Source organism: Octopus bimaculoides, chromosome 26 (genome assembly GCF_001194135.2).
Source record: "Octopus bimaculoides isolate UCB-OBI-ISO-001 chromosome 26, ASM119413v2, whole genome shotgun sequence".
NCBI lineage: Eukaryota > Metazoa > Mollusca > Cephalopoda > Octopoda > Octopodidae > Octopus > Octopus bimaculoides.
In genome coordinates, this window is record NC_069006.1 from 19,544,572 (window position 1) to 19,545,079 (window position 508).

Sequence of the window (508 nt, forward strand, 5' to 3'; positions counted from 1 at the left end):
GTCTGCTGTCTACTTCTCAGTCTACAATTTTTTCATGGTAGACAGCAATAAACGTAATGGTTAAGTTGAGGTGGGATTTTAAAATCCTGAGAAACAATTAGGAATGGCAAAATTGTGTGCAAGAGTGCTGTTGCACTACATATATTACTGTGGTAGTAGTAGTAGTAGTAGTGTGTACAGTATTGTACTAGTACAATACATACTATGCTACTGAATTAGTTGAGTACATATTGTAATAGTATAGTACGATACTGGTATAGTGCTGTATTAGCTGAGTACATATGAAACTGCAGTGGTACAGTCTATGTGGTAGTGTAATGATTGCTGAGTTCCAGTAATTATGTTGTAATTGTCACTGAAGTACAAAGTGTTTGGCTGGAGAGTGTGTGCGGTGCGGGGTATATGCAATGTGGTTGTGACCATAGTAAATAGGGGTGGGGTGGGGGCAGTTAATGCGTTAATGGGTTAAATATGATATAGTGATTCTGTGATAAAATCTGGTAGGGGG